This window comes from Cavia porcellus, unplaced genomic scaffold (assembly GCF_034190915.1).
Source record: "Cavia porcellus strain 051 isolate PalLab524CR breed Dunkin Hartley unplaced genomic scaffold, mCavPor4.1 scaffold_16, whole genome shotgun sequence".
Classification (NCBI taxonomy): Eukaryota; Metazoa; Chordata; class Mammalia; order Rodentia; family Caviidae; genus Cavia; species Cavia porcellus.
Genome location: NW_026947499.1, coordinates 57,763,595 through 57,791,523, shown reverse-complemented (window position 1 = coordinate 57,791,523; position 27,929 = coordinate 57,763,595). Strand labels below are relative to the sequence as shown.

At 39.7% G+C, this 27,929-nt stretch overlaps 1 pseudogene; it reads right to left on the bottom strand.

Moving 5' to 3' along the window:
- Nucleotides 1-2,800: 2,800 nt before the first annotated feature.
- Nucleotides 2,801-6,477, bottom strand: LOC100713703 (cell division cycle 5-like protein; annotated as a pseudogene).
- Between the last annotated feature and the right edge of the window lie 21,452 nt (nt 6,478-27,929).

Below are 27,929 nucleotides of genomic sequence, written 5' to 3'. Positions count from 1 at the left end.
CTTTTTTCCTTTGTGTATCTAAACTGTCTTTCAATATTTTTTGCAGGGTTGGTTTGGTGTTCATGAAGTTCTTCAGCTGTTCTTTGTCATGGAAGTATCGTATTTCACCATCTATTTTAAATGATAGTTTTGCAGGATATATCAGTCTAGGTTGGAAATCATTTTGCTTTAGGATCTGGAATACTTCACTCCATGCTCTTCTTGACTTTATTGTTTGTGATGAGAAGTCTGCTGTGATTCTGATAGGTTTTCCATTATAAGTGATCTGTCTTTTCTCTCTGACAGCTTTTAATAATCTATTCTTGTGTTGGATTTCTGGGATGGTGATTATTATATGTCTGGGTGTAGTTTTATTTTGGTTATGACTATTTGGGGTTCTATATGCTTCACTGATCCTGATGTCAGTTTCTGATCTCATGCTTGGGAAGTTTTCAGCTATTGCTTCTCTAAATATCCTCTTGATATCCTTTATGTTGTCTCCTTCTTTTTCATTAATCCCTATCATTCTTATGTTATTCTTCTTTGCATCATCTTGCATTTGTTGAATTGTTGTTTCCTGATTCCTTGTTATTTTTAAAAGATCTTTCCTTTCCTGTTCACTAGCTGTGATCCTGTCTTCAAGGTCTGAAATTCTATCTTCACTTTCATTAAGGCGGTTTTTACAACTTTCAGTGGAGTTTTTTATTTCCTGTATATCTCTGTGCATCTGCATTATGTATTCTGTTTGTTTCTTGTATTGCTCATCTAGGGATTCTATCTTTGTGTTTAGTTCCTCCAATTTTTTATCTGTGTTTTCTTTAGATATATTTAGAATCTCTTTCATTTCTTTTATCATTTCTTCTTTTATCTGGGATATTATTTCAAGTTTGAATTTCTTTAAAGCTTCCTGGAGTTGCTTGTCAACTTCAGTAGCTATTGTGTCTGATATATGAGGAGGATGGGATATGTTTTCTTCTAAATACATTCCTCCTAGGGTTTCATGAGATGGGCTGGAGGTTTGAGGTTGTAATTTGGTCTTTCGTTTTGTCATTTTCCTATATTTCTGTGTTTCAAGTGTTATTTGAAAGCCTCCTCAGGATCTGTTGAAAATCCCCTTCTATGTTTGCAGCTACTGAGACTCTGGCACCACTCTACCCCAGGCCATTGGGCCTGCAGAACCAATGGCCCTCCTCTGCTTGTTCAGATCTCCGTGGTTCCAGACAAGCTGGGCCTCAGGGACACTGTGTGCCCACCTGCCCCTTGGCAGATCCACAGCTCTTGAAACGCAGCCGGGTTAGGGTACTCACCACAGGCCGCAGTGCCTCAGGAGCCTGTGATCCCTCCCTGCTTGCAGAGATATCCACTCCTCCAGACAAAGGAAGGGCCTTCTGCGGGCACTCCGGATCCGCCCACCTCCTCCTCTGCATGCACATGGCTAGGCGCGGCTGGGCTGGTGGGGGAGGATAGTGTAGGCCCGCCCACCCGGTGAGCTCCGCAGACCTCCAGGTGTAGCCAGGATGGGGAGGCGGCTGTAGTGGCCTCTAACCCACTGCTCCACTTCACTGCACCCAGAAGCCTGGGGGGTCCGGAACAGTCTGAGATTTGGGCAGACTGTGCTGGCCACTCACCACAGGCCGAGGTGCCTCAGGAACCTGGGATCCCTCCCTGCTTGCAGAAATATTCACTCCTCCAGACAAAGGAAGGGGCTTCTGCAGGCACTCCGGATCCGCCCAGCCCCTCCTCTGCACGCCGATGGCTAGGCGCGGCTGGGCACAGGCCGAGGTGCCTCAGGAACCTGGGATCCCTCCCTCCAACTTAACAATTTAAACTACAGCTTTCCTTTGGTGCTAAATGTCTTTAACACAAGACATGTATGATTGAGAGCATTTAAAATCAACAACTGAAAAATTGGAATGGGTCGATTTGTCAGCCTCTTGAGGAAACCCAGAAGTGAATTTGTCCCATGGCAGGACACAGACAGTGCTTCAGAACTGTGACTCCAAAGTCTCTTCTCCAGCAGCAGATGATTGTGTCTCTGGTGAAGCTCCTTTTCTCCTTCCTGCTATCTTTGCGTATCTTCCTTTAGATGTGCCAGTCTCTGCATATAGCGACCCACTGGAGCTGTAGATGTTCCCTGGGTGGGGGGTGTGGGGAAAGAGGGAGAGGGTGAGAAATAAAGAAAAGACAAAGCTGGGGTCAGGTGGAGCCCTTACCCTCCTGATGGGAGAGACGGAGCTGCTCAACCACGGTAGCCTGTTTATTTATACCCTCCAAAGAAGAATATCAATTTCAACCCTACTGCCTAGCAACTCCTATGCCTGGCAGGCCTGGGCCCCTTGCCTTCTTGGTGCTCCAAAAGCTTGTTTACCTAACTTGTTTTGGGCTCCCTGTGTTTTCCTGGCTGGCCTTGCCTTAGTTAGCCCCATACATGTGATCAATCTCTAGTTTCAGTGGCTCCCTACATCCAGTGAAAGGCAGAATCTTCTTGGTTCTTGAGTTCTTCAAAAGAACATAGCTCCAAGTTACCTGGTTGATTTGGTCTCATAGGACGTTCAACTGCTTCATGAGCCCCATGGCAAGAGACTGGCAGCTTCCCAGCAAAGTTTTCATCTTCTTTTCCATCTTCACAGCCCTCTCAGCTTCTGTGGTCCCATGAGCCCTGTTTACCTCGCCTCTTCTCAAGCGATTCAGTTCTGTAGTTTGTGCTAGCTATGTTGGTCCTTGTGTAGCAGCTCTTCCAGGCAAGATACAAAACTTGACTATAGCATTATTCTCATTCTTAGGCAGAAGTATCACTGGTGGGTGCTCCGTGGCTCACTCCTTGTTTGACCACTTCCATCTCTTGGGCCAGAACATGCTGGGCCTTTTCCAGATCTTCTGGAAGAGTTGTTTTTTTTAAATTTATTTAAAGAGAAAGAAACAAAAAAAATACATGGAGATAAAAAAGGGTAGAAATAATACAGAATTACAGAAAAATAAATGGTAAGAAATGCCAGTTGATAAGTTACATATTGTCATCTTAGAAATAGCTGTTCAGGTTACAAAATTAAAGTATGTAAAATGACATTCAAATAGTGACCCTGCCAACAGTTCTGCTCAATGATCTAACAAAAACTTAGTAATATGGTTATCAGCCCTACACACTTGTTTTATATCTTAAAGAGGGTAAGATTAAACATATCAAAACAGAACAAAACAGTTTAAAAAAAACAATTTAAAGAAATACAGATTTCAAAGCAAGTCCACTGGAGATCTTCACTGTTTATCTAATTGTCTCTAGTTTCTTCCAAATAGTTGTCCCCATCTTCACACACATTGAATACATACTGCATATTATAGAACTAATCAAATCATTACAGGATGATGAAGGCTTTTTAGGTCTTCAAGATCTGATATTGGGGAAGACAATAATAACTACCATTGCATCTCTCATTCTCTTCATAGTAGCTGTCCTTATCTTTACATATGCTGATATTGAACTTAAGAGACTAGACTAGTAACACTATGATCAGTGAATAATAGTATTGCTAGATTTTATATCATAATGCTACAAAGTTAGCATTGGGTTTCTTAGTGTCTCTTCTTCTTCAGAGTATCTGTTCATTACATATTGCATTATATAATCTGTTCCCGTAAATAGTTTTTTTAAAAATATCTTCTCATATGTGAATTTCTACATGTATATCTATCCTCTCTCTAGTATAGGGAAAAACAAATCATAACAAGACAGCAAAACAAATTCCTAGAAAAACATGCAGTGAAAAAGACACATAAGACCACAATATGAGGTGATCTACCATAGTTACTATGCTTTCTCTTGTTATTTTCAATAGACTTGTCCACATCATCAGGCTTAATATAGTTGAACATAGTATTACCTAGCTATTTTTATAATAACATAACTTTGAAACATTGTAGGACTTGAGAGCTGTTAATAATTAATTCTGGTATGGATATCTTTTACATCTTGTCATCTTCAGAGTAGTTGCCTCTACTTTCAGGGTTGATACTATCAAGCATATCAAATTCAAATAAAATCAGCCAAGGCAAAACTGCAGTCTTATGAATCGGATTCAAATAAGATCAGTCATAGTAAGACAATGTAAGTAGTACAGGATTTCAGCTTAAGTTAATAGGAAATTAAGGATAGTTACCATGGTATAACCTGCTATTTTTGGGTCAGATGTCTGTGCCCTCAAATCCAATATGAGTGGACAGACCAGAACAAATTAAATTCAAACTAAACAGGGTGATAAGACTACTGTGACTTTTAAATCCTGATACACTATTAACAATGACCTCTGCCTTTTTTATAGTGTATCAAAGCTATCTATACTAAAGCCTATAGCTTATCATCTCTACCTCATGTCTGCTACTCCACTTTACTGCTATAATTTGTCCACCTTACTCCCTCATTCCACTGTCTGCCCCGTTCATTGAAGCCTGGAAGAGTTGTTCTTAAGGACTGTGTGTCAGGTAGGTTATGTGTTCTGAGTTCTTGGTACCAAATTCTACAGTTTTTACTTTCTGTTCTCCAGATGGTTCATGGGGTAACACAGAAGCATAATGAAGCATGGTGATCTTTCTTTTTGGATTAATTCTTTTCTTTTCTGTAAATCCATTAGAGTGGTACTCCATGTAAAGATTTTAGAATGGTTTCATTGATTTCAGATGGTCTTGGCAGATCTTTCTGGACAGCTTGATGCATTTGTTTCACTTCCTTCACATGCTCTGCTTCCCATGTGGCTTCCTCTTGAGCATCCACATCAGTGTCTTCCCTGTCTGTGTTAGCCACTTCATGTTTTTCCAGCTCCTTCTCAGCATTTTCTGGTAGAAGGATTTCAAAATTGTTCTTAGGGGCAGGAAGACCACCCACTGTAAACACAGATGTTCATGAGATTCTCTTTGCATCTGCTTTGTGTAAGAGGGATGTGGTCTGCCATCCCATCACTGGGATTAATGTTGAATTTATCTCTGAGGGGAGTTCAGCCCAAGGTAACAAGTGGTTTGGGGGCTGTCCCACCCCTGGGGAACCAGCCCCATCGCTTCATGAGGAGTCCTGAGTGCTCTACAGAGAACCATGCTTCCAGTCTGAACAACTTGCCTCCATGCAGTCATGCCTGAGAAGTCACTCTCATGTAATGGGAAGTTGAGTCCTCCCTTGGGAAGAATGTCCACATTGTCAAGGTCAGGAGGTTCTCGGCTTCCCACAGGAGTCTGTTATCAGGAGAATGCTGTAGTCAGTGATGCTGTACTCAGAGAGGAGAGTCCTGGAAGCAGACTGTGAAGCCAGACTCCTCGGCAGTCTGCCAGGCCACCTCACTGGCGTGGCTTACTTTTACCACTTACTGGAGTTCTGCGTCTCCAATCTGAGAGCCAGGAAGTACTAGTTTGCTCCTCTTTTGAGTCAACTCAGAAACACCCCCTGTTCAGAGAAGAGTTAACAATAACACAGATTCCCTTTTGCATTTCAAATGCTGTTTGTTGTTTCTTTTCTCTCTTCTTTCTTTTTTTTTTTTTTTTTTTTTTTAGATCTCAGCTCTCCATCAAGGACCTGATCTCTAAATTTCCTAAAATCTGTGTCTTGTGCCTGGTACTTTCCCTCAGAAGTGTCATAAAGGTCAAAGGTGATCTCCTTTGCAAATGGGATTTCAGCATTATAACCAAGTCCTCTCTTCTTCCTTCTTGTCTTAGATTTCTACGCCAGCTGCTTGAAGTTCTGTTTGATTCTGGAGGGCAGGAAGGTACCCTGCTTCTTCCAAATGTTTCTCTCTTGCTTTCCTCTTGGTCTTCTTGCCCTGAGCATTAGACTAGCGGGCTCTAGCTTCAAAAAGCATCTCTAGTTCCTCTAGGCCTGTATCCATGGGATCAGGCCTTGCCAGTCTCTTCTCTGGATTGGGATATGTTTCTGCAGGTTGAAGTTTGCATGGATCATCTGTGCTTTCCTTCTTCATTGTCTCTCAGTTTTGTCCAGGAGAAATTCACAGTACTCCAAGCACTGGGAGTGTTCATCTGAAGGTCAGAGCAATGGTCCTCTACTGAGCTGACATCAGCTTGGGCTAAGTGCAAGAGTTTTCCCAACTCTTTTCTGGATCATTCTGTCTTCTTAATGTTTAGACACGGCCACTCATACCATCTGTCTTTGCACTGCTTTGCTGATTTCCTACATAGCCACGAGGCAATCCTAGACCACTGGTTTGTCTGTATTTCATGACAGCTGCTTTCAGAATTTCATCCTTGGTATTCCTCCACATGCCCTCTTTGATCACCATTCCCGGCATCCTGGCTGCAGGCAGAGTGTCCCATCAAGCAGCAAAGAAGATTTACTTCCTTCAAGCTCAACCTATTCTGAAGAGATCTGGAAGGCACGGAGGAGTTGGGGGAGGCCAGCAAGTCTCACAAGATCTCGGTGGCTTAGACAGTAAGAGCCCTGTGGAAGAAGCAATATTGTTTTTAAGTACACATAAAATTTGCCTTTGGAAAACTTCTTTCCTAAGTGCCCACTCTCCTCAGTACTGAACCCAGGGCTTGTAGACTGAGCAACATCCCCAATCTGTTATTTATTTATTTTTTATTTTGAGAGGAAGAATTGCTAAATCAGTAAATTTCTACTAACTTTTGACCTCCTTGCCGCAGCCTCCCGGAATGTTATATTTACAGGTATGTACCATCATGCCTGGCTGTGCTTGGTTGTTTCCTGCCATTGTGATGGTCTTGTTCTAACTGACACAATAGGTTCCCTCTGAAGAAGCCTTGATTTTCTCAAGTTCATGTTATTGGACCAACCGATGCCTTTCAGTGTGGCCCCCTCCATACTTTTGTTTACTTTCTTTTTTTAAAGTTGTGACTCAAAATCTTAAAATAGGAAATAAAAGTACATATATTTGTATCTTTTAAAATTTTTCATAATTGAAATTCTTCTTTACAAAAATGAAATCGGGAAACACTGAAAAAAACAGCATGATTTTGTCTTTTTCTTTTCATAACAAATTCCAATAACCTGAACAGAAATTTTTCAATTTTTCTTTCAGTAAAATTAATTATAGTATTAAAAGTTATGACTTTGAGCTGGGCCTGGTGGCTCACGCCTATAATCTCAGCACTCGGGAGGCTGAGGTGGGAGGATCGTTGTGAGTTCGAGACCAGCCTGGGCTACAAAGTGAGCTCCAGGCAAGCCTGAACTGCATAGCGAGACCCTGTCTCAAAAAGAACAACAACAAAAAAAGTTATGACTGAAACATTAATAAAATATCTCATCAATTTCAAAATTACATAAATAAAAAGCAATTTTAATAAGTCATTGTTTCTTGCAATCACTTTTACATCTGCGTAAAATGTGTTGCTATTCTGAAGTACATTCATTTATTAATATCAGTGCTAGGCCTTAGAGAGCACCTGGATATATCATGCAAAATCTGTTCCTAGTGAAGACTATTGTCACCCAAAACTTGAAGTTCAATTCTTTTTAACCTGCCTTACAGAATTTTTTTTTTTTTTGAGACAGAGTCTCACTTTGTAGTTCAGGCTGACCTTGAACTTACTTTGTAGCCCGGACAGGCCTCGAACTACTAGCAACCCTCCTGCCTCAGTCTCCTGACTGCTGGGATTACAACAGAAATGTTTTAAGAAAGCAATTAACCCTTCTTCACATGACAGTAAGTAAACAAAAATGAGCAATTTAGGCAAGAAAGCTGTTCATGGGTCTTGTAACCAAAAAAAGAGTATCCATACAAGAAAACATTCTGTTTTGATGTGAAAATGGAGCTAACACGAGTGAAAAAAAAAAAAAAAAACAGTAGTTTGAAATAATTTACGAAAATAGAAGCCAGATTGATACTTTTCATCAGGTATGTGCCTATCTGAAAGTCTTTGCTCCTGAAGTAAATATTTGGCAACCATAGTGATTAGCAGTTAAAGTAATTTCAACAAAATAAGAAGTCATCGAAAATGCACTACTTGTCGGAAGGAGTAGTACATAGTATAATACACAGAGTGAACTTCGTGGCTCATCACAGCCATTTCCAAAATTTTTAATTCATACTTTTATAAAATAAGAGAATTTCATTTGTGTTCCATAGTGCAATGACCAAAAAGGAAAAAACAAAAAAAGACAACAACAACAACAACAAATAAATCCTAATGCCTAAATTTAGGATACTGTATTGCATAACAATTCAAAACATTCAAAACAAGTGAAGCAGCTTAACTTATTTGATAGGCATATAAGCATTTCAAAAGCATAATGAAATCCAATTATGTGGCTCATAATGTAGACAAGTAGAATCTAACATTATGTAGACATTTGCTGAATAAAAGCTACTTGCAGGAACGTTACATATAAACACGGGTAAGGTAAATGCAGACTAATTCTGTGGAACCTTTTTGAAACTGAAAGTCTAAAACATAATGAGCTTTTCAGGTAGGCACCAAGTTATTCTCAAAATTTTTCACAGTGGTTGTTCTAACATTTCTTTCATCAGATCTCTATGTCAACAATACATGTGATTTTCCAGGAAAAAAAATCTCCCCCAAATCAAACCACCATTCCTGATCCCACACACTTAAATATATCACTCTCACTGGAAGTACTACCAGCATAGTCTTTGCAACAAGTCCAATGCATATTTTTAAGAAATTTTTATAAATTGTTTGTGATGTTCATTATGATTAATTCTTATGCCAAACTCTTTTCTGATGAAGACAAAATTGTGCTTTATGCAATAATGGAAACCTTAAAATAATCACCATAAAGTTTCTAAGATTTATGGAAGATTACACTAGGGTGGTCCACTGATGTTAAGATGAAATCTACATTGGAATTATAAATGTTCAGACTAGAATGTAAGTCCAAATCACTATTAGAAGAATGAAATATAATATAGTCCAAAATATATCCTTAAAGTTTTGTCTCAGGCCTCAGTCTGAATAGTGAGGATTGATCTTCAGTTCAATCCAGCCAACAGAAATTATGCAATTTTCTGTTATATTTGTTGTACAGAATATGTACATTCTGGAAGCTTCCTTTAGTGCTGTACTGCTATACTTTTTGTCCCAGCAGTTTGAGAGTGTGCAAATTCCACAAAGTCATCAGTGAGAACAGGCCATGTTCCTTCATCATTATTAGACACGTCATCTGCAATTATTGTACTGAAATCTAAATGAAGAAGCATATGAGTGCTAGCCAATCAAAGTAGCTTGGATAAGATATAAGCAATAGAAAGAGCTGTGGTCATCCCTTGCTTGTTTTGCTGCCTTCTTCCACCATGAGCTGTTTCTCCTCTGCAATGCCACCCTGCATTGGAGCCAGCTGATTATGGATTGAAACCTCTACAAAGTATGAGCTAAATAAACCTTTCTTCCTTTAACTTAGGTGCTGGGTATTTTGTCTTAGCAATGAGAGAAAAGTAAGACAGAAATTAGTACCAGGGAAGTGGGGTCATTGTTATGACTATACCTGACCATATGGTTTAGGATCTTGTGGGTATGGGAAGATTAAGGCCATGTTTGGAGATGCTGGCTGACAAAGTAGAGCTGGAACACCTTAATGTGTACTTGATGGAAGATTCTGATCATAGCTCAGAAGGTCATAATTCTAATAGAAATTCTGCTTATAAAGACGAAGCTCAGGAGGTTTTCACTGGGAAGAAAGACAGCACTGGTTGTTGGACTCCAGATGGTGTGTGTTATGGCTTGGCAGAAAGTTTATCAGCATTTTGCTTAGAGGCAGAAAACTTACCTGAGACTGAGATTAAGAACAGCAGACTCAATATCTTTTTTTAAAAAGGAATAAAACAAAACAAAACAAAACAATGACAATGACAATGATATTAGCAAAAACAAGACAATATCTGGTACTGTTCAGACGATTGAATGCAGATTTCTTGTGCTCTGGGTGAACGACTTGGGGATGACAATGGGGCAATGTATGTACCATTGTTGTCCCCTGATTGATGTGTTTTTGAAATTTAGTTTTGAGTTTTTTTCTTCTTTTTCTCCTTGAAATAAAATGGATTTGGAAAACAAACAAATAACACAAGACAATAGGAAATCCTCAATAATTACTGCACATTGTTATTCCCAAAATAGATGCTCAGACTATAGGCTTTAGGTCTTCAAAGTCAATCAAAGAATACAAACATTGAGTTCTTTCTTTATATCAATTGCTATCATTTCAGATGGCATTCTTCCTAATCAGCCAGTGACTTGGGGTAGGGGCTGGGGTAGCTTCTCTCCCTGCCTGTGCACTGGCCAGCCCCAGCTGCTGCTGGTCTTATGGTAGGGTGCTGCTGCATTCTGGGTCCCTCCCTCCTGGCCAGCACAATCACTGTTGGAACATGGGAGGGTGCTGCTGCTTCCTGGCAGACTCATTAATCTTGCAGAAGAAATTTCAAGACAGACTGCTGTTGGGGTAGCAGTATGACTACTTATGTGGGCTTTTAGTCAGATAGGTATTGAGAATCAAGAGCAAAGAGTTCAGCAGTTATCAGGGACCTGGCCAAAGTCCCCAATCTCTCAAACAAGTTTATGGCAAAGGCTTAAATAAATGAGACAAGTGGTATGATTTTAGGGCTCTAGGATGATCAAAACCCTCTAGCAGAGTTTGAGACTCTGGGGCTGAGACAAAGAGCTTCTCTGGGTGGCCCATATTTATTAGGTTTTCAAACAAAGAGAAGGGATACTGAAGAAAGCATGGGAACTGAGCAGGACTTTGGGAGTCACTTTTCCAAATAGTAAGTCATGCCAATTTAGAAGAACAATCTAATATCATCATCTCAATGATGATATTTATGGTGGGAATGAGACAGCAGAAATCAGATGCCTGCAGCTATACAGTCTCTACTTAATTGGGGTTAGAGCCAGGTGTCCTCAGCTGTAGCCTTACCTTGCCCTGTGAGGTATCTCTGGCATCACAGCCCACTACAGGTCTCAGCCAGGACCAGTGACTCACAGAGGTTCATTTACTATGAATCAGCTTCTGTCACCAGGCAAGGGGCCGAGGCCTAGGACAGATTCACAAATAAACACAGAAAGCCAGTTAGTTAATTTTAAATCCTGCTCAGAGCCACTTTGTAATGGTCTCCAACACAGCAGGATGATTTAAAACATTTTGAGTTTGATCAGAAAGGCAGCTCCAGTAGAGCTGTGGACTGTAGAGATAGAACAGAGGAGACCTTGATTACTGAGAAGGAACAGGAGAATAAAAAAGATGGCCAGAGGGAATCACAAAAACAACAGGATGCTACCCTTTTCAGCCTCAAAACTGCAAACATGAAAGAATTTATTTCAAGAAGGGAGCCCAGAATGGCTGCAGGTAAGGGAGTTTGTTTCTTGGGATTTAATTCATAAACACTTGACCTTTTTAACCAAGAGAGAAGGAAGCTGGGTTACTGCTACAGCTGGCAGCAGACCTTGGCATCATCCATGTGGTGCTGGTTTTAGGTGCATGCACAATTCAAGAGTTGTGGAGTCAGGAAGGCTTCCATCCAGATTTTGGAAGGTTATCTAGAAGTACACCTGAGAGGGCAGTGTATGAAATTGTGAGGGTGAAACCAAAGGCACAGTGGAGACCGCCAGAAGGCTGGAGAAGCTAGGAACATGGATCATTCAAGGAAAACTGCAAGCAGTGAGCAAAGCCAAAGAAAGAAAGAAGTCATGGGAGCCACAACCATCATAAGTGCCATAGGGTAGAGCCACCCAAGCCCTTTGGAGTTCACAACTTGCCGTAAATTGCTGGAGATATTGAAAGTGAGACTGTGGAATTTAATATTTGCCCTACTGGATTTTGGCCTTGCTTTTTCCACATTCCTTGATATTCTTTTGTCTGTAACTTCAGAATGAAATGTCTGTCTTGTGCCATGGAACATCGAAAGTATTTAACTTTTTTTTTTTTTTTTTATCAGTACTGGGGATTGAACTCACGACCGCCTGCTTGCAAGGCAGGTGCTTATGTTGCTGAGCTAAATCCCCAGCTCTGGAAGTATTTAACTTTATTTTCATTTGTATAAGGGTTTGAAGCTAAGAATTTGCCTTAAATCTCAGAGGAGAATTTGGACTTGAACATTTTGGCAAAGCTGCAAGTGTTAGGATTTTGGCAATTCTTGGAGAAGAACTAAATGCCTTTTGCATAGAAGGACATGTATGAGTATTTGGGCAGCTGGGAACATATGTCATAGTTTGTATGTCTCCCCAAAGCCTCATGTGGTCATAGGTGGGGGTTTTTCAGAGATGACTGGATCTAGAGTGTGTGACCCTGGAATTGATTCATGGTGCAATACTAGGATCAAGGGCACTAGGATTAAGGGTGATAGTACTACCTGTCTTAATTAGTCTGGGTGAGATATAAGGGATAGAAGAGCTATGATTGTCCCTTGTTTCTTTTGCTATCTTCTGCCGGTAATGAGTCATTTCTCCTCTGTGATATCATCCTTCTTTGGAAACAGTCAATGATGAACTGAAACCTCTACAAACTGTGAGCTAAATAAACCTTTCCTCTTTTAACTTGGGGTGTTGAATATTTTGTCTTAGCAAGGAGACAAAAGTAACTAAGAGAGTCCTTATTCTCAGAATTAGCTTGGTCTACTAGCAAACAAGGACACTCAGGCTATAAAAGGACTGACCCCAGAGATGACTGCCCAAATTACCGTCCTGGGAAGCCCAAAGGCTAACAAAACTACAAAAAGAATACAGAGGGAGGAAGAGACTATAGAGCAAGAGGTGGAAATGAAATAACTCATGCAAATAATTGCAGGAGTCATCAGTGCTCAAGTGACAGGTGAAGCCAAACATGCGAATGAGATTGACTAGAGAAATAGTAAATTAACAGACAGGACCTACATCAGTTCATTTTCTTTTTGCAAATGTCTTTAATATCTGTTGATTTAAATTATTGCTGTGAATTGCTCAGGAGCAGCATGGATCAGTTTGTGTTAAGTGCATTTTGTAACAGCATCTCAGGAGGGAAACACGACTTCAGATGTGTTCTTGGAAACATTCATGTGGTTACTCAAGGGAAGACTTGTATATTTTTAATACTTATGGCTTCGGAGAATTTCCTAATAGGCTTATTATGCTCGCTGTCAAATGATATACAAGACTGAGTAAAATGCATGATCCCTGAGTATGAAAAAAAGTCAGTATAATATTGTTGACTAGTTGAGTGTAAGGAGATTGATAACACATTTATTTATTTGACATATGGTCATTAGTATTGCTTTGTCATGTTTTTATTTGAATGTTATACTTTTGTAAAATGTCAGATGTACCTCAGTATAACAACATACACCCTGTAAACTCAGAACTCAGGAGGCAAAGGCAGGAGAATAAAAAGTTCAAGGGTACATGCAAGGCTAAAGGCTGGGGATATAGCTCAGCTGTGTAAGCACCTGTCCAGCAAGCGCAAGGTTGTGAGTTCTGTCTCTGGTACAACAAAACAAAACATGCAAGGCTGGCCTGAACTATATAATGAGATCCTTTCTCAAGCAGGAAGTAAACCAAAAAAGTTTATTTATACTCATCAATGTTTTAAATTTAGCACGTGATTAAATGATGTTCCTTCTCAGTTTTTATGTCTTGTGCTATTAAATTTCTTTGTTTCTTCTTATCATCTTTTTGGCTTTTTGAGACAGGGTCTCAAAAAGTTCAGACTGATCTTGAACTCATTATGTAGCCCAGGCTGGTCTCGAACTTACACAGATTTTCTTGCCCCAGCATCCTGATTGCTAGGATCACAGGCATGCACCACCACACCCAACCTAAAATTTATCTTTGCATATGGTGTTTCTTGTCACATTTTCCTCAAATTGGCATCCAGGTATTACAAACAATTTCATTTTCCTGTACTGAGGATGGAACAGAGACAGAGAAATCTCTGTGTTGGGACAGTAATGGACAGAATAAGACTGTGATGCAGCAAACTCTCACCCTTTGTAGCATGGCCTGTTTCAATAGACCCATCTTGATAAATCACAAAGGCAGAATGTTTGCATGAAAGGAGAAACTGTTACTGAGAAAAAAGAAAGCTCTCTAACTTCACTTGCTGTTAGCTTACAATCACTAATTTTGGAGGTCACACAGCAGACCAGTAGTCATTAGTTTCCCACCAGCTTTGCTGTAGACAACACTGTAAGCACACGGATTCTGATGACAGCTGCCTGGATTACTTCCTAGGGACCTGAAGGCTGCTTCTGCTGAGAACTTGATCCTTCCCTCAGACTCCTGGATGCCTAATAAGTGCATAAAATGAGATGAAAAGCTTCACATTTCTGCCTTTCTACTGTGCCTGTCCTTTCTGCTGCCCATTCTTGAGTCAGATTCTGCTCTGCTCTGCATACAGAGCCATCAACCCTTTAAAAACGCTTTGTCCAAGACTCTGATACAGGATGAGTTTAGTCTGATTCCTGTCAGAGTTGGGCTGTGCTTCTTCAGTGCTCAAGCACTGAAACTCATTCAGCTCTATCATAAGACAGAATGTTTCTGCAAGATGATACTGTCAGATTACTGCAGCAGTGCCTGAGCACAGCCAGCCACCTGTTAGGGCTGGAAGTTTGTGCAGACAATGGCACCGGACACAGCAAAACTTGGCATTTTCTAGGACAAGGCAAGTGTGAGCACTCCCTGGTTCAAGTCCAGGAGGAAAAGGAAGAGGAGGAGCAGAAGGAGAAGGACAAAGAGAAGGAGAAGAGATATTTTGGACTATACTCCTGGCCAATGGAAATAAATGCCTGTCATCCCAGAGCTCTGAACCTGAGTCAGAAAGACCACAAGTTTGAGCCTGGACTAGGCAAGTTAGCAATAAGTTATCACCCGTTAAAAAGGAAAAAAAGTTTTAAAGGGCTGAGGAGGTAGCTCAGTGTTACAGTACTTGTCTATCATGTGGGAGGCCATGGATGAGATTCTCTGGCACCATAAATAATAAATGAAAAAATAAATTCAAATGATCCTTTGTGTTGTAGTCAGGAGTTGCAAGAACAATTACATAAAGGACACAGAATCAAAGTATTATTTTAAGATAGTAACCCAGAGTTAAACACAAAAAAGTACAAGAAATTTGTCCACAGCACTAAAGACCTAGAAAATCCAGCTAAGGGTCTGCATCCTATAGTAATGTCTTCTTGCAGGAATCCAGCTGAAGACCTAGGGTCCATTACAATGCCTTGCATGAGTGTGACTGGAAGCCTAAAGCCCACGACAATGACTCATGCAAGTCTGTTTTGTGGATCTGCACTGAGAAGGCCCAAAGGTCAGTGGTGGAAGCTAGAAAGTCTGTGCCAATGGGGTGGAGTTGTGCCAACAGGTTGAGGGTTCTACAGTGGAGTCAAGAAGCAGTGCTCAAAATAAGGACCATGGCTCCCCACAGCTATCTTTAGTGACAATGAGGTCCCGAGCTCCTCCGATGATAACAGTCGAATACATATCAAGAAGCCAGCATGACAAGCTTCTCCTGGAGATAAACAGCACACACCTTCCCCTCCAGAGCCAGAAAGTGATGCTCAATGTAAGAAGCAGAGCTCTCCCAAAGTGAATCTCAGCCATTCTCAGTGACAAGGTCCCAACCTCCTCTGATGATAATGGCAGAATCTGTACTGGGGAAGCTAGCCATGATGAGCTCCTCCAGGAAAACCAATGGCTTCAAAGAACAACACTCACGAGAACCCACAATGCCACACTCTTCCTCTCCATATCTCTTTCTATGCTGGCAAGTTTCCTCAGGTAGGCCATCTACACTCAACACCATGCTGACTTAATTCAGCTGGTGTTAAATTGATATGGATTTAAGTTTTAATCCATAACACTTTGGAATACAGTGAAGCATTTGTTCAAAGGACAGAAGGCAAGTGTGCAGGCACATTCCTGCCATCTTTGTTACTCGAGAGGGAGAGGCAGAGCAGCACAAGTTTACTGCCAGCCTGAGTAAACTATTGAGATCCTATTTCATAAAATAAAATAAACAGAGTGTCAGCTAAGAATAGATGTCCACAAAAAACATTCATGAATGTTTACGGCAGCATTATTCATAATGGACAAGTAGAAACACCCCAACATCCTCAAACTGAAGAACAGCTGTCCAGAATGTGATCCATTCAGACCCTGAAATATTATTCATCCATAGAAAGGCATGCTTTCCTGACAAAAGTCACCACAAGAATGGTCCTTGGAAATCAATGGAAAGTGAAAGACTGGACACAAAGATTCCTGCGACCTAAATACCCAGAGTGGCAAATGCAAAGAGATAGCAGTTCCCTGATTGCCAGGGCCAGGAGAAGGGAAGCAAGGGGATGGGATGTCTTAATGTTTGGGATTTCCTTCCAAGGTGATGAACATGCTCCGGTGTTAGTGTGATGGTTGTACAGGTCTGTGAATCAATTACAAATCAGTCAGGTATACACCTGAAAAGGTAAATTTTATATAAATCTTTCAGTTCACCCATTATGAGAAAGATTTATACCTGCAGCACCAACTTAGAATTTGTCACTTACAAATATAAAGTCATTGTATCTGCAGTTTTATATAAATCCAATATTTATTCTCTCTTAATACTGTACATATGTATTTTTATTTTTAATTTTATATTTTTTGAGACAAGGTCACACTGTATAGTCTAGGCTGGTCTTGAACTTACTATGTAGCCCAGGTTGACTTTGAGCTTGAAGTGATCCTCTTGTCTCAGCCTCCCAAGTAGTGGGATTATAGGTGTGCACCACCATGCTCTGCTCATAATATATTTAATTTTATCATAATTGTATATAAATAAGATGTCTTGAATGGTCCCAGAAATCTCACATGGAATGCCTCTATTACAAGTTTATACTCATGTAGCACAGAAAATTGAAATGTTTTTAAAAGGCCTGAACAGGGCTGGGGATTTAGCTCAGTGGCAGCACCTGCCTTGCAAGTGTGCAGTTGTGAGTTTGATCTCCGGTACTGATAAAAAAAAAAATTTTTTTTTAAAAAAAAGCCTGAATAGAGAGGTGTGGTAGCACACATGTGGAACTTTAGTACTATGGAGGCTGAGGCAGAAAGATCACCTCAAGTCTGAGGTCTCCATTAAGAAATCATACCTGTTTTTTGTGGTGCTGACAATTGAACTCAATGTTCACACAGGCTAGACCAGTGTGTGTGTGTGTGTGTGTGTGTGTGTGTGTGTGTGTGTGTGTATGTGGGCAGTTGACTAAGCTCTCATTATATTGCCCAGGCTGGCCTCAAACTCCTAGGCTCAAGCAATTCTCCACCTTAGCCTTCTGAAGAGCAGGGACCACAGGTGTGTGTCCCTATGCCTGGCTCTGCTGCTAAATACATTTTGAATATAATCTTCTCTGTTTAGTCTAAAAATTAGTAACTTATAACAGCTGTAGTCCTACCTTAATTAAACATAATCACAGTTAATATTTTATTTAATTAGCTATTTTTGTTATGCTGGAAATTGAATTCAGTAATCTCACACTAAACTATATACCTTAGTCTTTTTCCATTTTTTTTCTTTTAAGATAGTTTTGCTAAGTTGTCCAGGCAGGGCTGCACTTGCAATTCTCCTGTCTCAGCCTCCCAGGACTGGGATTTCAAGCATGCACCAGCAGCTTGGCTGCAGTGTTTTCATACAATATTTCATGCAGAACTTCTAGCCCACATTTTCTAAGATTCCTTTAATGAAATTATTTGACAATGAACAAATACCAGGCTTCACAAGAAGCACAGAAAATGTGCAGAAATCCAGGTTGGCGCAGGTGAAGTCCCTGAGCATTACACCCTCAGCTCCCACTGCAGACCAACTTGGCTGGAATCAGACTCAGGGACCTACAAATCTGTGCAAAAATTTAGCAAGAGCCCTGGTGTTTCTTCTGCTTTGGAGGATGGGGAAACATGGGTTACAGGGTATGGCAGCTATAAGTGACCTGCGTTCACGAGGGACATCTTCACCACATGTTCAGCAGGTGACCCACATGTGAGAGTCTTCAGGGTGCATAATATCTCTTATTCCTGTTTATTTGAATTTTTTAAAAACATAGGACATTGTCTTTAAACAGTCTTGTTGGCGTCCCTCCCCTAATTTGTAATTTTATAAGTAATGTAGATAATCATAAAGACTGAAAAAAATAGGACATTGTAGTGAATGTAATTGTGTACATAGACTCCCAATTTCTACTTATTACAGTATTTATGAAAGTCTATAACTGGACGGAGGTATTTACATTGGATGAATTAAGGAAAATCCTAATCCGAGGTGTGGAAATTCCTCTTGTGAGAATCCAGTTACCTTTCATTACTCAATCAAGAGCCTAATTCCTATAAATTCCACCTATACCTTTCCTGACTGCTTTTTTAGCAAGAACATTTCCTCTGAGAGAGCATCTTCCTGGTTTTTAGGGGAAACTGTTTCTGACATTTACTAAAAAGCTCCCTGTTGTACCAGGTGAGACAAAGAAACTTTTTTCTTACAAATGCAGTAGCTTGTTTTGTTTGTTTGTCTGTTTCTACAGGCGCTTAAAAATGCTGACATATGATAGGTGAGCTGCATGTGTCTTTGTGTATTTTATGTTATCCCCTGCATTTCTTCAGGCACAGGACTCTTCCTTGTAGCCCTTGACTATTGTTTTGTCCTTTGCTGAATTTTTCTTCTTAATTTGTAGAAGTATCTTACATTTGAAGGATCTTACCACTTTGTATTTTTGTCCACTGAAATATGACAGTTGTCTTAACTTACTGACATCTGTGCTAAAATTTTTTGCCTTTTCTGTTTCTGGGTTTCAACATAGCTGCCAACTTAAAATTCCATTCACTTGGGACTAAGTATTGGGTCTTGACTACCCTGTAATTGTGATTATTACATTCTAATTGGTCATTTGAGATATATTATGGATTCTATATATTGTATTTGTGTGTGTGTGTGTGTGTGTGTGTGTGTGTGTGTGTGTGTGTGTGTGTGTAATTGGGAGGATTGAACCCTGGGCCTTTGCACTGAGCTCCATCCCGTTCTTTTATTTTAAGAGGCTCTAAGTCACTAAATTATTCAGGCTGGAATCTATCAGATTTGTGCTACCAGGAGTGGGTAAGAAAATTGTACATGCATTTTGATAACATCTGTTATTCCAAAATACATAGCCGTCAGATGTGCCAGGGGTATTTCTCCTTGTGCATATTTCCATGACTGACTGACTTACTGCCTGATAGAAGGAGCCAGGATGCAGGCTCCATTCCTTTGGTTTTTTCTCTGGGGTGCCGGGAAAGGAGCCGGCTGCCCACACATCACTGAACCCTGGGCCACTGAGCCGCGCCCGCAGCCCCGGCCTCCATTTGCTCCCTCTGCATCTTTCACACAGATTTCAACACAGATTCCTCCCATCAGCAGACAAAAGAGGAAAGTGGCTCAGCACCACAGCGTGGCCGGTTGTGGTCACCCGCAGGCTCGGTGGCACAGTGCTGTGTCGCGGAGTTATTTCTGCCGAGCTGGAAACACCATGAGTTCCTGTGTTGCAGCTGGGGAAGCACAGAAAACGGGGAGGCAGGGGCAGGACCCCGCAGGACCTGGGGGTGAGGGCAGGGGAGCGCAGCACCGGGGCGGTCCCTTTCTCAGCACCGCTGCCCGGTGTGCCCAGGGCCTGCCCCTCCCCAAGGCCCCTGTGGACTGGGGATGCGGCTTTGATCCCCTGCTAGTCAGCTGGTCTAGTCCAGATCCAACAGAAACCCAAGCTCACATGGGTGCGCTGGGCTGGGGATGGCAGGGGGAAGTCAATTTGTGTTCGGGAAGTGGAAGTAGAGGTGGTGAAGCCTTTACCCGAAAGGCCCGGGACACACAGGATTTCAGAATTGGTTTTTTGGAATTTGAAACATTTGTGTGTCCTTAACGGAACAGCTCTAATCTGAAAATCTAACGTGAGATAATTGCAAGTGGTTTGAAGACAAACAATTTTCAAATCAGGCATGTGCAGCCTGTACGTGAAAACAGCCGGATAATCCCCCAAATGATGGGTGAGGACAGTGTTGCCAGCCACATCTGAAAACCTGCCACAGACCCTCTTATGTTGTACAGTAATAGTCATATGCAAAATAACCACAAGAATTAAATAGGACAAAAAGCAGCATAACAAAGAGATGCAAACATTTATGCACATTTAAGCCCATTTGGGGCCCACGCTGTAATTTTGGTAGCCTGAAGCAGGCGGATCACAAGTTCAAGCCCACTCTGGGCAATTTTGCAACTCAGTGAGACCTGGTCTTCATATAAAGCATAAAATGTTTAAGAAAATGAGTAAGGTGGCAGAGAGGCCACAATGAATGAAGCAGAAAGTGAAATGAAGAGGACAAACTGACAACTAAGGACAGAAAAAGAGCTCACCAGAAATGAGGCAGAGAAGGTTAGATGGTAGGAACAGCTATTTTGGAGAAAACAAGACGTTATAATAGCTAGTGCTGATTTAATATCATCTTGTTTTGAAGTCCCATCAAGCATTTGTTCTTCTGTCTCCATAGGTCTTAACATGTTGTATCTTATTGGATTTTATTATATGTGATAATATAAACAAAGACAAGGAGATTATACAGAAACCATTGCTCATTTTCTGTTAGTTGATTCTAAATACCCTGTAATAATGTCATTCCCTTGAACGGTTTTACATTGTTTTGATGTGTTTGATGCTACAGTATACGAAGTTATACCCAAAGATTTCAAGGAAAGAGACAACATGGTAACTACCTTTAAGTCGGGATTATCTTGTGGTGAAACACTATTTTGCTTAAATGGTTATGTTCTTTTTTTTTTTTATTTAAGAGGAAAAAGAGAAAAACACAAAACAAAACAAAGCAGTGTAAGGTTACACATAATACAGAACTACAAAAAAAAACATAACAGTAAGAAATCACCTGTTAATAGATTACATATTATCATCTTGGAAATAGTTGCTCAAATCACAGTATCAAAGAATACAAAGTAGACATTCAAACAGAGAGACTGCAAACCGCTGTGTTCAATGATCCAAAAACATTAATATAGTCAGCTATTTGACACCCCTAAACACACTTGCTGTTATATCCGTTAGAGCTCTTTTTTTTTTTCCTCCCTCTCTTTTTTACAACAAAATTTACACATTTTGGATTTTATTACTCCTTAGTTCTTATTACTTTTTTTGGGGGGGAGAGAATAAAGTCAAATATGGCAAAACAAAGCTGTCAGTCAAAACCAAGGATAGACATAGCACATGATGTAGAACAGAGTACAAGGTTATTAACAATGGTTATCAACGTTGTCTCTTGTTTCCTTAAAAAGAATTGTCTATCTCATTAGATATTATAAAGTTGGACAAAACAGTAGAGAACAAGACCAATAAAACTTAGGCATTGTAAACATTACAGGACTTCCAAAGGAGACAATAGTCAAACCAGAATGGGCATCTTTGTGAATCTTATTGCCTTCAAATTAGTTGCCTATACCCTCAGACTTGATACTATTGCACAGAATGGAACAGAGTCTAATCAATCAAAACAAGATCGTGGGCGTATTACAGGACTTCAAGTTAATAGGAAATCAAAAAGAGTTACTATTATATATCCTAATTTTTAAAATTTTTCCCTTAAATAAAATAAACATAAGAAATAACTAAATAATTTTTTTAAAGAATAGTAGTTACCATAGTGTCTGTCTTTTTCCTTGAAATATTTGGATAAAACTTCATATACTATAGCTTCAAATATTTCCATATCAAGAAGCCCAGAATAAAGCCTTTCTAATTAATAAGTGAAAATTTTATAAGGCTTCAAGGCCACATAATGGGGAATCATGATTACCACATATTTTTATATATTTGAATCATTACTTACATTAGGGAAACTGCGGTATTCATACATGCGAGATTGATTTATTTCACTTATGAGTATGGTCTCAAGCTGCGCCCATTTATTGATAAATATCTCAATGTGATCCTTCTTTATAGCTGAATAATACTCCATTGTATAGAAATACCACAACTTTTTTATCCATTCCTCAGTTGATGGACACTTGGGTTGTTTCCAAGATCTGGTGATTACAAATTGTGCTGCTATAAACATAGGTGCACATATATCACTGTGGTATGATGCTTTCAGTTCTTCTGGGAATATGCCTAGAAGTGGAATAGCTGGAATAAATGGGATTTCCAGTCCCAACTTTTTGAGAAACCTCCAGACAGACCTCCACAAAGGCTGTACCAGTCTACACTCCCACCAACAGTGCAGGAGAGTTCCTTTTTCCCCACAGCCTCTCCAGCATTTGTTGTTGTTGGTTTTCTTGATCTTGGCCATTCTTTCAGGAGTGAGATGGTATCTCAGTGTGGTTTTAATTTGCATTTCTCTAATGACCAATGATGATGAGCATTTTTTCATGTATTTATTTGCCATTTGCATTTCTTCATCTGAGAATTGCGTATTCATCTCAGATGCCCATTTTTGGATTGGATCTTTGAATTTTGGAGGTCTGAGTTTTTTTAATTCTTTATATGTTTTAGACAAGAGTCCCTTGTCTGAGAGAGAGTTCACTAAAATCCTTTCCCAGTTTGTGGGTTTTCTTTTCACTATGCTGGAGATTTCTTTTGACATGCAGAAACTTTTTAATAAGAAGTGGTCCCAGTTATTGATTCTGGGAAGTATTTCCCGTGCGGTTTGAGTCCTGTTCATGAATTCTCTACCTACTCCTATGTCTCCAAGGTTTCTACCCAATTTGTCTTCCAATAGATTTAGTGTTTCTGTTTTAATATTCAGATCTTTGACCCATTTAGATTTTAATTTAGTACATGGTGATAGACATGGGTCTAGCTTTAGTTTTCGGCAAATGGAGAGCCAGTTTTTCCAGCACCATTTATTAAAGAGACTGTCGTTCTTCCAGTGAACCTGCTTAGCTCCTTTATCAAAGATAAGGTGGTTGAGTGTGTTTGTAGTTGTGGTTGTATCTTCTAATCTATTCCATTGATCTTCAGCTCTGTTTTGATTCCAATACCATGTTGATTTTACTACTGTTGCTTTGTAGTATAATTTCAAGTCAGGGATTGTGATGCCTCCTGCTTTGTCTTTGCTGCTTAGAATTGCCTTTGCGATTCTAGGTCTCTTCTGGTTCCAGATGAAATTTAGGAGTGATTTCTCTAGATCTATAAGGTATGTTGATGGTATTTCTATTGGGATTGTATTGAATCTGTATAAGAGTTTTGGGAGAATGGCCATCTTCACAATGTTTGTTCTTCCTATCCATGAGCAAGGGATGTCTTTCCATTTTCTGAGATCATCTTCAATTTCCTTTTTCAGTGTATTATAGTTTTCACTGTATAAGTCTTTCACTTCTTTCATAAGAGTAATTCCTAAATATTTCATTTTTTTGCTTGCTAATGTGAATAGTCCAGTTTCCCTTATTTCCCTCTCTGTGATTTTGTTGTTTGTGTATAGGAATGCTATTGATTTCTGAGTATTGAGTTTGTATCCAGCCACATTACTGAATTTATTTATTGTATCTAAGAGTCTTTCAATGAAGCTTAGGGGGTCTTCATGTAGAGTATCATGTCATCTGCAAACAATGACAACTTAACTTCTTCTTTTCCTATCTTTACCCCTTTTATTTCTCTTTCTTGCCTAATTGCTCTGGCTAGTACTTCCAGTACTATATTAAATAGGAGTGGTGATAAAGGACATCCTTGTCTTGTGCCTCATTTTAAAGTAAAGGCTTTCAATTTTTGGCCATTTAGTATGATGCTGGCTGTTGGTTTGTTATAAATGGCCTTTATTATATTGAGGTAAAGACCATCTATTCCAATTTTCTGTAGAGTTTTTATCATGAATAAATGTTGGACCTTATCGAAGGCTTTTTCTGCATCTATAGAAATGATCATGTGATTCTTATTTTTGGCTTTATTGATATAGTGGATTACATTTATTGATTTGCGTATGTTGAACCATCCTTGCATTCCTGGGATGAATCCCACTTGGTCATGGTGTATAATCTTCTTGATGATTTGCTGGATCCTATTTGCCAATATTTTATTGAGGATTTTTGCATCTGTGTTCATTAGGGAGATCGGTCTATAGTTCTCTTTTTTAGTTGGGTCTTTCTCAGGTTTTGGTACTAGAGTAATATTTGCTTCCAGGAATGACTTAGGAAGGATTGCTTCCCTTTCAATTTCATTGAATAGTTTGAGGAGTGTCGGCATTAGGTCTTCTTTGTATTTCTTGTAGAATTCTGCAGTGAATCCATCTGGGCCTGGGCTCTTCTTGGTGGGTAAGGACTTAATTACATTTTCAATTTCAGTAACAGAGATTGGGTTATTCAACAGTTTTACATCCTCTTGATCTAGCTTTGGCACTTCATATGCTTCTAAGAATCTGTCTATTTCTTCTGTGTTATCAAACTTTTGAGAGTAGAGGTTTTCGAAATAGGTGTTGATGATCTTCTGTATTTCTATTGGGTCTGTAGTGATTTCTCCTTTTTCATTTCTTATTGCATGAATTTGAGCTTTTTCTTCCCTTTTTTAAATAAGGTTGGCTAGGGGCGTATCGATTTTATTTATTCTTTCAAAGAACCAACTCTTTGATTTGTTGATTCTTTGGATTGTTTTCTTAGTCTCTATTGCATTGATTTCTGCTCTGATTTTTATAATTTCCTCTCTTCTTTTGGCTTTGGGCTTGACTTGCTCTTCTTTTTCTAGCTGTTTGAGGTGTAGCATCAAGTTATTTATTTGTATTCGTTCTGTTTTCCTGATGTGGAACTCAGTGCAATAAATTTTCCTCTCAGGATGGCTTTCATTGCATCCCACAGATTCTGGTAAGTTGTATCTGCATTTTCATTTTCTTTTAGGTATTGTTTGATTTCTTCTTTAATTTCTTCTGTGACCCACTGATTACTCAAGAGTGTGTTATTCAGTTTCCATGTGTTTGTGGGATTTTTGCAGTATCTTTTATCATTAATTTCTAATTTCAGAGAGCTATGATCCGATAACATGCAAGGGATGATTTCAGCTCTTTTGCACTTGTTTAAATATGTTCTGTGAGCTAATATATGGTGTATTTTAGAAAATGATCCATGTACTGCTGAGAAGAATGTGTATTCTGATGTTGTTGGGTGGAACATTCTGTATATGTCTATCAAACCCATTTGTTCACAGGTATGATTCAGTTCTGTTATTTCTTTGCTCATTTTCTGTCTGGTTGATCTGTCCCTTGGTGTCAATGGCGTATTAAGGTCTCCTGTTACAATTGTGTTACTGATAATTTGAGTTTTCATTTCTGTTAATAATTGTTTTATATAACTGGGTGCTCTGGAGTTTGGTGCGTATATATTTAAGATAGTTATCTCTTCCTCTTAGAGTTTTCCCCTTACGAGTATGTAGTGACCTTCTTTATCCTTTATGGTCATTGTTGGTTTAAAGTTCACATTGTCTGCAAACAGAATGGCTACTCCTGCCTTTTTTTGGATTCCTGCTGCATGAAGAATTGTTTTCCATCCTTAGACTTTCAGTCTAACTCCTTCTGGGTTAGATGGGTTTCCTGTAAACAGCATATGGTTGGATTTTGTTTCTTGATCCATTCTGCTAGTCTGTTTCTTTTGGTTGGTGCATTGAGACCATTTACATTAATGGTTATTACTGTTAAATGCTGGTTAATTGTAGGAATCTTATCTCTCTGCTGTTGCATCTTTATCTTTCTGTTCTGTTTAATTATTTGCTTTGCTTAGTGGTTTTTTCCTTTGTGTATCTAAACTGTCTTTCATTATTTTTTGCAGGGTTGGTTTGGTGTTCATGAAGTTCTTCAGCTGTTCTTTGTCATGGAAGTATCATATTTCACCATCTATTTTAAATGATAGTTTTGCAGGATATATCAGTCTAGGTTGGAAATCATTTTGCTTTAGGATCTGGAATACTTCACTCCATGCTCTTCTTGACTTTATTGTTTGTGATGAGAAGTCTGCTGTGATTCTGATAGGTTTTCCTTTATAAGTGATCTGTCTTTTCTTTCTGACAGCTTTTAATAATCTATTCTTGTGTTGGATTTCTGGGATGGTGATTATTATATGTCTGGGTGTAGTTTTATTTTGGTTATGACTATTTGGAGTTCTATATGCTTCACTTATCCTGATGTCAGTTTCTGATCTCATGCTTGGGAAATTTTCAGCTATTACTTCTCTAAATATCCTCTTGATATCCTTTATGTTGTCTCCTTCTTTTTCATTAATCCCTATCATTCTTATGTTATTCTTCTTTGCATCGTCTTGCAGTTGTTGAATTGTTGTTTCCTGATTCCTTGTTATTTTTAACAGATCTTTCCTTTCCTGTTCACTAGCTGTGATCCTGTCTTCAAGGTCTGAAATTCTATCTTCACTTTCATTAAGGCGGTTTTTACAACTTTCAGTGGAGTTTTTTATTTCCTGTATATCTCTGTGCATCTGCATTATGTATTCTGTTTGTTTCTTATATTGCTCGTCTAGGGATTCTATCTTTTTGTTTAGTTCCTCCAATTTTTTATCTGTGTTTTCTTTAGATGTATTTAGAATCTCTTTCATTTCTTTTATCATTTCTTCTTTTATCTGGGATATTATTTCGAGTTTGAATTTCTTTAAAGCTTCCTGGAGTTGCTTGTCAACTTCAGTAGCTATTGTGTCTGATATATGAGGTGGATGGGATATATTTTCTTCTAAATACATCCCTCCTAGGGTTTCCTGAGATGGGCTGGAGGTTTGAGGTTGTAATTTGGTCTTTCGTTTTGTCATTTTCCTACATTTCTGTGTTTCAAGTGTCATTTGAAAGCTTCCTCAGGATCTGTTGAAAATCCCCTTCTATGTTTGCAGCTACTGAGACTCTGACACCACACTACCCCAAGCCATTGGGCCTGCAGAACCAATGGCCCTCCTCTGCTTGTTCAGAACTCCGGGGTTCCAGACAAGCTGGGCCTCAGGGACACTGTGTGCCCACCTGCCCCTTGGAAGATCCACAGCTCTTCAATTGCAGCCGGGTTAGGGTACTCACCACAGGCCGCAGTGCCTCAGGAGCCTGTGATCCCTCCCTGCTTGCAGAGATATCCACAGTCCTCCAGACAAAGGAAGGGGCTTCTGCAGGCACTCCAGATCCGCCCAGCTCCTCCTCTGCATGCCGATGGCTAGGCGTGGCTGGGCTCGGGGGATAGTGTAGGCCCGCCCACCCGTCGGGAGCTCAGCAGACCTCCAAGTGTAGTCGGGATGGGGAGGCGGCTGTAGTGGCCTCTAACCCACTGCTCCACTTCACTGCACCCAGAAACCTGGGGGGTCCGGAACAGTCTGAGATTTGGGCAGACTGTGCTGGGCACTCACCACAGGCCGAGGTGCCTCAGGAGCCTGCGATCCATCCCTGCTTGCAGAAATATTCAGTCCTTCAGACACAGGAAGGGGCTTCTGCAGTCACTCCGGATCCGCCCAGCTCCTCCTCTCTTAAATGGTTATGTTCTGACCTGTGCTGTTTTGTCATTATGTCCTCTTTTATCTCAATCTCCTTTATTATTTTTTTATTTTTATCTTTTTAATTAAGGGAAAAATAATAAAAATAGCAGGATATATTTTAGTAACCCACTTTGATTTCCTATTAACTTAATTGGAAACCCTGTATTGCTCTCACCATCTAGTTTTGACTGATTTTCCCCTATTCTGCTTAGCTTGATAGTACCAAGTTCGAAAGTATAGGCAACAACTATGAAGACAATAAGATTCATTATGACGCCCATTCTGGTTCACTATTATCTTCTTTTAAAGTCCTGTAATGTCTCCAATGTTTTGGGTTTTTTGGTTTTGTTCTTTACTGTTTTGTTCAATTTTATTATAACTGATGATATAGGCAATTGTTTTTAAGATAGCAAGAGGCATTATGGTAACCATTGTTGATAACTTTGTATTATGTTTTTACATTATCTGTTATGTCCATCCTTTTGATTCGACTGTTATGGCACAGTTTGTGCCATAACAGACTGTGTTCTGTTATGGCACA